The sequence below is a fragment of the Stegodyphus dumicola genome, chromosome 11 (genome assembly GCF_044657685.1).
Source record: "Stegodyphus dumicola isolate Sdum_Otavi_A_Nest chromosome 11, ASM4465768v1".
Lineage (NCBI taxonomy): Eukaryota > Metazoa > Arthropoda > Arachnida > Araneae > Eresidae > Stegodyphus > Stegodyphus dumicola.
The window spans coordinates 115,660,247-115,669,375 of record NC_140778.1 but is presented as its reverse complement, the minus strand read 5'-3'; the positions used below and the strand labels follow the sequence as shown (position 1 = coordinate 115,669,375).

At 34.6% G+C, this 9,129-nt stretch overlaps 1 non-coding gene across 1 annotated transcript; it reads right to left on the bottom strand.

Annotated features, from left to right (window-relative positions):
- Nucleotides 1-6,075: 6,075 nt before the first annotated feature.
- Nucleotides 6,076-6,267, bottom strand: LOC146994275 (U2 spliceosomal RNA). Its single transcript, XR_015044284.1, has one exon. It is a non-coding gene; the product is annotated as a U2 spliceosomal RNA (small nuclear RNA).
- Between the last annotated feature and the right edge of the window lie 2,862 nt (nt 6,268-9,129).

Genomic DNA, 9,129 nt, shown 5'->3' with positions numbered 1-9,129 from the left:
TTAACTACTGGTCAAATGTTTTTTCTCTCATCCTAGGGAAGGCCACAAAATTACAATATGTAAACACAATATCAAGTATCACTTCTGTATTGGACTAGAGATATACAGGTTGTTTCGTACTAAATGAAGCAAAAACATATATCGTAGTACAAATTGTTACAATATGTAAACACAATATCAAGTATCATTTCTGTATTGGGCAAGAGATATACAGGTTGTTTCGTACTAAATGAAGCAAAAACAAATATCGTAGTACAAATTCTGTATTCGATTTATTAGGCCCAAAGAGGCTGGAATACATACAGAGTACGTCTGTGGTATCGCTTTGCGAGGAGAGTGAAGCCGGCGTAAACAAATAAGCTCTGCTAAATGACTGCAAAGAAGATGCTTTAGAAAGACACCTTCGAATCAAAATGAGACCAACAAGCAAACGTACTTATCAAGTTTACAGTATGTTTTCGCCATTTTAAGGCGATAAGATTTGAAAAATTCGTGTAGCAAATAAAATTTACAATTCGCTTTTTATTACGTGCGGAAGAAAATTTTTTAAAATGCAGAAGTAAAATATCTGAACTATTACATGTGTGAATAGTATTTGTATAAGTCTACGATAACTTTTTTCCAAATCAGATATATATAAAAAACAGATATAAAGTCCACTGAAATTTCCTTCCATATTATGCTGCTCATAATTCAAATTTCACACAGAAACAATAATTATAAAACAAGCCTCCCTCCTAAAGAGAAAGAAAAATGTATATATATTAAAAAAAATTATCTAGTGTCTATTTCTATTAGCTTGTTATAATTAATATAAAGATATTAAGAACAAATGCAATTTTTTTTAGAATTTATATCAATATGAATATAATAAGAGCCACTGCAATTTTTAGGTGTTGTGGTCAAGAAACAATGTAATTATATCATTTCATAAGTTTCAGTGCAAACCAAGCTAATAGAAATGGAATTCAGATTAAATTCTTTTTATACTTATTTTAATGTTTTTCCGTTTTGAAATTTACTAACCATCGTTTCCTGCATTTATTAAACATCAGATGTTACTTGAGCAACTGAAATTTCACCCAGTGTTAATTAAAGCTCGCGTAATCGATTATTTTCGGAACTTCTTAATGTTTTGTTTATATTTAACATCTGAATCGAGACGCAGTTTTCAGTTCAGGCATAATACTTTATTAGCTATTAGCATCTTCTTGTATTAATGAGACGATACATGAACGCGTTTGCGCGCTTATGGACGCAAGATTCGGCAGAACATGGTTTTATGATAGAGATTTGTACCGTTAAAAATAGCATTTAAAGAGAAAGAAAGAGAAAACTTGCAAAGGAGGAAGTGTGTGTGTGATTATGGCAAAGCCTCGAGGGCTATCTGCCTAAGAGGAGGTATGCCTTCGTGGAGGAAGGGAAACTGGCTCGTATAGACGTTACACATGGGGAAAACCACGAAAACGCCCATGCAGCCAGCCCGTTCGCGGGATTCGAACCTCGGACCGAACTACCAGTGTTCAGCGACTTTACCGCTCGGCCGCTGGTGGGCCCTTGCAAAGGAGGAAGAATATAATTGAATATGGCTTACTTTAAAGTGTCACAATTTTATATTATTAACGTCCTATATTATTTCTATTTAATTTTTTTTCACTTTTTTTCTGCAATAAAGAATTCAAAACACTGTATGCACAGTGCCAGCGTCTCGCAGTGGGTGGTGCTTAGAAATAAGCTGTAGCTGGAGTTTGATATTATAACCCATTTTTAATGCAGATATTGATTTTGAAAAATCTTAGGTACGGAAACAGGAGAAAATCACTGAAAAAACTTTACTTGATAATGTATAAGTTCTTTTATCGCTAACCTTTTTAGGAACATCTAATGGTATAGATGTAGTGAGTAATAAAAAATACACAGCAACACGGCTCGGATTGCAAGATATGTAATCCCATTCCAGAGAGGTGAAAAGCAGAATTTCCACCTCCAATTTCATGGAGTACACCCCAGTGCTTTTTTTTTAAGTCTTTGACATCCGCCATTCGCAGTGCTTTCTATAATTCAGGTTCCCAGATGATGTCCATGAAGTACTGCAAGAACAGGATTTCTCTTGTTTCTGACGGGCATTCTAAAAAAAAGGCGAGATGAGAACGTTTCGACATCCGTGGCATGTTCCTGAAGTGTTTCTGGGGGATTATGGTGAGACGATTTTAATTGAAGCCTGCTGTACTCTTTTAAACACTTCTGTCGGTTAGAGCTTCAAAGTCTAGTCTCTGGTTTTCTGAACGAGGTTGAAGAATATCCGCAGCGTCTGCTCTTAGAGAAGAGGCGAGACGACAGGCCTTAACTTGTGAATCCCATGCATTCGCATCCGCCACTATAGAAAATTGTGTCTTATATATATATGAGAGGAGCTCTTCTCATCATACTTGGATAGATTCAGAGAGGAACGAGCAGGCATGGGTAATCCATCAGTATTGCTCCCTGGCGTCGCTACGAAATTCTTCAACACGTGAACTTCTTTGGCGCCTGCAGAAAACCTATCATCAATTTGTTGTTCGATTTGCGTTTGGACGGCAGAAAAATCTTCTTTCTGTTTGTTTTTTTTGACACAAGAAACTCTATAAACGATTTGTTGTTCACGGATGAAACTCGCTTTTCTATTTGTTCTTTGACAGAAGAAACCTTTGCTTCAATTTGTCCAACTTTACTTTCAACTGAGTCTGTTCTGACTTCCATAGCCTCAGATGTGTTTTCTCTTATGCAGGTAATTTCACTTTTCATTTCCTCTTTAGCAGCCCTTATCTCTGATTTAACGGATTCTTGACAAGATTCCATCTTTCCTTCAACGACTTTCTCCCCTTTAACTGATTCATGATCAGTTTCCATCCCTTTTTTTTTTTTTTTTTTTTTTTTTTTTTTTTTTTTGTCGCTCTTTCATTTTTGCTTTAACAGCTTCCATCTTTCTTTCCCCAGTTTCATTTTTACTTTAACAGTTCCATCTCTTCTTTAACGGAACTTCTTCAGCTTTCATTTCTTCTTTGAACGCAGCGAACTTTGGCATCAACTGCCTTATTTTTTCACCATTCGTCTTGTCACTGGCATTCAATAACCCTATGACACCAAAAAGTGTTGCTTGCGTACGGGTTCGTAACAGAATGAATGAAAAAAGTGTGATAAAATTTTCACAAAAATTATCCTTATCAAAAGAAATATAACAGAACGTTGGAATTTTCATCAGAGATATTCGTACAAGTGTTCACAATATCACGCAGTATAATCAGTAGTTAGACTTCAAACTACTAAAAATTTTTAATTGATAGAAAATTCCCTCCCCCCCCACAAAATGCGCTTCTAAAGAGAAAGCTAAATCTGATATTTCAGTTCACACAGTACTAAAACAAGGCGCAATAACACTAATTCAGCAACTGAACTAAGATGTCTCTCTCCGGTATTTTACAGCTTTCAATCGGTCGCCAAAAATTTCCAGTAATTTCTTTACTTCTCGCAATTTCCGGTAAACAAAGAGGATGGAATTACGGTTACAGCTAACACAGTATTCTATTACGTTTCTGGCATTTCAATTGAAATTAAAGAATTATCCATTTGTTCAGTGTTAGAAGCACGTGCTCCTATATTTTTACTTTTCCGACGTTGCAGCTGTCTGTTAAAATTTACCCCGCGCTCTATAGATGGGGAAACTCAAAAATTTTAATTATAATTCTACTAAAAATATCAAACTAAATACAAAATTCGTAACATGACTGCACGACTAAGTGAAAATATAAGAACAGCAAATGACCGTAATAAAATGTGGATTGTGTGTGCAAAAAATTCAGCATAATAAGTAGGTTAGGGATATTAGAAAAACATGCGAACCAATCATTGTAACTAAAAATGCAGGTATTAATCCTCCATTTACTTTCTGATCATTTGGAATATATTACATTCGAAGTTATTTGAAATTTAGTAATTTGATTTTATTCGTCTTCTTGAAATTCCGACTGACATTTAAACGATTTTAAATTTAGGAGCTACAATTGCTTCTCAGAGCACAGTACGCAGAAGAAGAGGCTTGGAAATAAAAGAAGGTGTACCTGGAACTGAAGATTTCAATTTAGTTTTGTTAAAAATTCAAACTTTGTTCTGCATAATATTTTTCAAATTTAATCTAAAAAAACTAAACTGGTTTATATGCCAGTTTAGTTTTTTTCAGCGTTAACTGTCTGTTAACGCGGTACACGGTCAATAGAAAAGTAATAGAGAGACGTGGGCAAATACAAGACTTTCTACAAAGCCTATTGTGTTCAAAACAAGGAGATTAGGATACATGGAGATGTCGGGTGTGCGGTCGCTCTGTTAGGAAAATGAAGCAGAGGGAAGCAAATAGGCCCTGCCAAGTGAGGGCAAGAATGCCTTGCCTTTAATAGTGAAGAGAGGCAGAAACAAAGAACTTCTCAAATTGCAGTGTGTTTCGTCAAATTTAAGACGAGATTGTGACATGGCTAAAAATTCAAAAATTCTTGTAGCAAAAAAAAATCACTTTATTTTCACTTTATTTTCACACTTTATTTTCCTGCAAACGAATATTTTTATAGATGCAAAAATAAGTGAATGAATTAAATGTTAAATATGTGGATAACATTCAGATAGGCTTCTGAACGTATTTTCCGTGTAAAATACACAAAGAAACATATATAACGGACTGATCATGCTTGTCATTAACATTGGAGTTCAAACCGTAAGTAAAGAACAGACAAAGCAAAACAGAAAAAATTTCCAACGGGAAAGAATATGGTTGAATGTAGTTTATTTTAAAGTGTCAGCGTTTATATTACAAGCATCATATTTTATTTGTATTTAACTTTATTTTATTATTTTCCATACTTCCTGCAGATTTCCTAAATAATTTTTTTTTTAATAAGAAAGTATAAAAAAAGCTAAGGCTCTTAACCAATCAACCTGTTACTAGCTATATAATTTAAATGACTTGATGTTATTGTAAGTATCTCTTTCAAATTTATACGTAAAGAATTACCCTAAACCTGAACTTCTTTAATCGTACCATTACTTAAACAACTTTAGACTTCCCTCTTCAGATTCGAATTTTAAAAATAGTGTTCTTAAACCATTGCGCTACACGTATGTGTATAAATCACTAGCAGATCTTGAGAAACGATGTATATTAAAAAAAGTGACCACTGCTTATCTTTGAAATGATGCATTGCAGTTTTCAAATAGTAAAACATAATGATAGGCGAAAAGCACTAGGAAAAAGAAATATTATGCTTATATATTTAACATTTAAAAATAATACTAAAATAGAAATACGATAATCGGATAAATAATAGAAATACGCACCATCGACATTCAGTAGAAATTCAACTCATCTTATGAGGAATGCAGTGTTTCTCTTAGTAGGCGGGGCTTAGAAATAAGGTGTTGCAAATGTTTGATGCAATGGCCCCTTTTCCCAAAACACAGAGCATACAAATTGAGATTTTTGAACAAAAATTTCCAGCTACAGTGTTAATGAAAACAATGGAAATATTTATATTTTACATTTTATAGAGCTTTCAATGCTAACGTTTTAGTAACATATGAAGGAGAAACGGACGTCAATAAAAGTATCACGTAATACAGCTCTGATTGCACGTGTGAGGAGTATCTCAGTTTATAAATATTTTAAAATTTAATAATGTAAGTAGTTTAGTTCTTTACTAAAAATTAAAAAATAAATTTAATTAGCTTTATTCTTTTCGAATAATACTTTAAAAGTTACTCTGAATAATAGCACTAAATTTCGGAAATGTCTGCGATTTTTCCTACACTTCTGGATAATTAACTATACCTGACACAAGAAACTCAATACCCTTTTACATCTATGCAATAAATTTGCGAAACGCACTAACTTTTCGTATAACGAACGTATTATCGGAAAATGATATTTATGTGTAATACTACGTGATATGATATAATAATATTGTGTGTAGCATATTATAAACATTGCCTTTCTCTTTCCTGCCATGCTGTGAGACTTAGGGAAACAAGCAACGTGCAAATTCTTTCCTTAATTTTAGTAAGGCCGCTCCCGGAGAAGGTGCAATAACGGGCCAACCTTTGGCAAGGGCGGTATAAATACCTAACCGCAAGTAGAGTGTTCAAAAATTAGATTAAAATCAGGACCCTCTGTAAGTGTCATATCAGATTTTAATGTGATAAAAACAGATACTACACTTGATTTTAGCCAACAGGCCGAGGAGCGATAACGTGTAATGGTTGCAAGAAATACTACCCATAGTTTCTTCTAACTGTTAACTACTGGTCAAATGTTTTTTCTCTCATCCTAGCGAAGGCCACAAAATTACAATATGTAAACACAATATCAAGTATCACTTCTGTATTGGGCTAGAGATATACAGGTTGTTTCGTACTAAATGAAGCAAAAACAAATATCGTAGTACAAATTCTGTATTCGATTTATTAGGCCCAAAGAGGCTGGAATACATACATAGTACGTCTGTGGTATCGCTTTGCGAGGAGAGTGAAGCCGGCGTAAACAAATAAGCTCTGCTAAATGACTGCAAAGAAGATGCTTTAGAAAGACACCTTCGAATCAAAATGAGACCAACAAGCAAACGTACTTATCAAGTTTACAGTATGTTTTCGCCATTTTAAGGCGATAAGATTTGAAAAATTCGTGTAGCAAATAAAATTTACAATTCGCTTTTTATTACGTGCGGAAGAAAATTTTTTAAAATGCAGAAGTAAAATATCTGAACTATTACATGTGTGAATAGTATTTGTATAAGTCTACGATAACTTTTTTCCAAATCAGATATATATAAAAAACAGATATAAAGTCCACTGAAATTTCCTTCCATACTATGCTGCTCATAATTCAAATTTCACACAGAAACAATAATTATAAAACAAGCCTCCCTCCTAGAGAGAAAGAAAAATGTATATATATTAAAAAAAAATTATCTAGTGTCTATTTCTATTAGCTTGTTAAAATAAATATAAAGATATTAAGAACAAATGCAATTTTTTTTTAGAATTTATATCAATATGAATATAATAGGAGCCACTGCAATTTTTAGGTGTTGTGGTCAAGAAACAATGTAATTATATCATTTCATAAGTTTCAGTGCAAACCAAGCTGATAGAAATAGAATTCAGATTAAATTCTTTTTATACTTATTTTAATGTTTTTCCGTCTTGAAATTTACTAACCATCGTTTCCTGCATTTATTAAACATCAGATGTTACTTGAGCAACTGAAATTTCACCCAGTCTTAATTAAAGCTCGCGTAATCGATTATTTTCGGAACGTCTTAATGTTTTGTTTATATTTAACATCTGAATCGAGACGCAGTTTTCAGTTCAGCCATAATACTTTATTAGCTATTAGCATCTTCTTGTATTAATGAGACGATACATGAACGCGTTTGCGCGCTTATGGACGCAAGATTCGGCAGAACATTGTTTTATGATAGAGATTTGTACCGTTAAAAATAGCATTTAAAGAGAAAGAAAGAGAAAACTTGCAAAGGAGGAAGTGTGTGTGTGATTATGGCAAAGCCTCGAGGGCTATCTGCCTAAGAGGAGGTATGCCTTCGTGGAGGAAGGGAAACTGGCTCGTATAGACGTTACACATGGGGAAAACCACGAAAACGCCAATGCAGCCAGCCCGTTCGCGGGATTCGAACCTCGGACCGAACTACCAGTGTTCAGCGACTTTACCGCTCGGCCGCTGGTGGGCCCTTGCAAAGGAGGAAGAATATAATTGAATATGGCTTACTTTAAAGTGTCACAATTTTATATTGTTAACGTCCTATATTATTTCTATTTAATTTTTTTTCACTTTTTTTCTGCAATAAAGAATTCAAAACACTGTATGCACAGCGCCAGCGTCTCGCAGTGGGTGGTGCTTAGAAGTAAGCTGTAGCTGGAGTTTGATATTATAACCGATTTTTAATGCAGATATTGATTTTGAAAAATCTTAGGTACGGAAACAGGAGAAAATCACTGAAAAAACTTTACTTGATAATGTATAAGTTCTTTTATCGCTAACCTTTTTAGGAACATCTAATGGTATAGATGTAGTGAGTAATAAAAAATACACAGCAACACGGCTCGGATTGCAAGATATGTAATCCCATTCCAGAGAGGTGAAAAGGAGAATTTCCACCTCCAATTTCATGGAGTACACCCCAGTGCTTTTTTTTTAAGTCCTTGACATCCGCCATTCGCAGTGCTTTCTATAATTCAGGTTCCCAGATGATGTCCATGAAGTACTGCAAGAACAGGATTTCTCTTGTTTCTGACGGGCATTCTAAAAAAAAGGCGAGATGAGAACTTTTCGACATCCGTGGCATGTTCCTGAAGTGTTTCTGGGGGATTATGGTGAGACGATTTTAATTGAAGCCTGCTGTACTCTTTTAAACACTTCTGTCGGTTAGAGCTTCAAAGTCTAGTCTCTGGTTTTCTGAACGAGGTTGAAGAATATCCGCAGCGTCTGCTCTTAGAGAAGAGGCGAGACGACAGGCCTTAACTTGTGAATCCCATGCATTCGCATCCGCCACTATAGAAAATTGTGTCTTATATATATATGAGAGGAGCTCTTCTCATCATACTTGGATAGATTCAGAGAGGAACGAGCAGGCATGGGTAATCCATCAGTATTGCTCCCTGGCGTCGCTACGAAATTCTTGAACACGTGAACTTCTTTGGCGCCTGCAGAAAACCTATCATCAATTTGTTGTTCGATTTGCGTTTGGACGGCAGAAAAATCTTCTTTCTGTTTGTTTTTTTTGACACAAGAAACTCTGTAAACGATTTGTTGTTCACGGATGAAACTCGCTTTTCTATTTGTTCTTTGACAGAAGAAACCTTTGCTTCAATTTGTCCAACTTTACTTTCAACTGAGTCTGTTCTGACTTCCATAGCCTCAGATGTGTTTTCTCTTATGCAGGTAATTTCACTTTTCATTTCCTCTTTAGCAGCCCTTATCTCTGATTTAACGGATTCTTGACAAGATTCCATCTTTCCTTCAACGACTTTCTCCCCTTTAACTGATTCATGATCAGTTTCCATCCTTTTTTTTTTTTTTTTTTTTTTTTTTTT